This window comes from Crocuta crocuta, unplaced genomic scaffold (genome assembly GCF_008692635.1).
Source record: "Crocuta crocuta isolate KB4526 unplaced genomic scaffold, BGI_CrCroc_1.0 scaffold139, whole genome shotgun sequence".
NCBI classification, from domain to species: domain Eukaryota; kingdom Metazoa; phylum Chordata; class Mammalia; order Carnivora; family Hyaenidae; genus Crocuta; species Crocuta crocuta.
The window spans coordinates 9,728,427-9,728,993 of NW_027533258.1; the positions used below are offsets into that span (position 1 = coordinate 9,728,427).

The 567-nt window shown below is 60.0% G+C and overlaps 1 protein-coding gene across 1 annotated transcript in view; it reads right to left on the minus strand.

Annotated features, from left to right (window-relative positions):
- The window catches only part of CHD3 (chromodomain helicase DNA binding protein 3), an 18,788-nt gene that overhangs the window by 1,467 nt on the left and 16,754 nt on the right, over nucleotides 1–567 (minus strand).

Genomic DNA, 567 nt, shown 5'->3' on the forward strand with positions numbered 1-567 from the left:
TCTTCAGAACATCCCATACTGCAAGAGTGAGGTTTTGGGGGTGGGGATGACGGGGAGGAAATAGTCAGGAGGTGTGGGAGGTGGTGAGTGGTGTCAAAGATTCGAGGAATCGAGGTTTTAATATGTGAGGGGGAGGGAGGTTAGAGGATCAGCATCACAGATTCAAGGAATTAGAACAGGAATCGAGGGGGCCAGGAGTCAGTCACTACGTCAGACAGGATTAGATGGTTAGAGGGCTTTGGAATTTAATCTAGCATCATCGGGGTCAGAGGGTTGGGGAGAAAGGGGTGAAGGGAAAAGGGAAGTGTCGTGGGGTGGGGCTGAGGGTGGGCCGGGGGAGGGGTGAGGCTGGGGACTCCTGGGGCGGGGGCGGGAAGGGGTGCGGGGCACCACACGCAGGCCGAGGCCCCAGAGAGGGTGCTAGTAGCCATGTGGCTGGAGGGCGGGGTCAACGAAGAAGTGCCGCCCTGCGGAGGGGACAAGGCACAGTCTCATGGAGTTTGGGGAGGGGGACGGTCCCTGCGGTGGGCACTGGTGTGACCTTGAGCAGCACGGACGAGGGCCGGC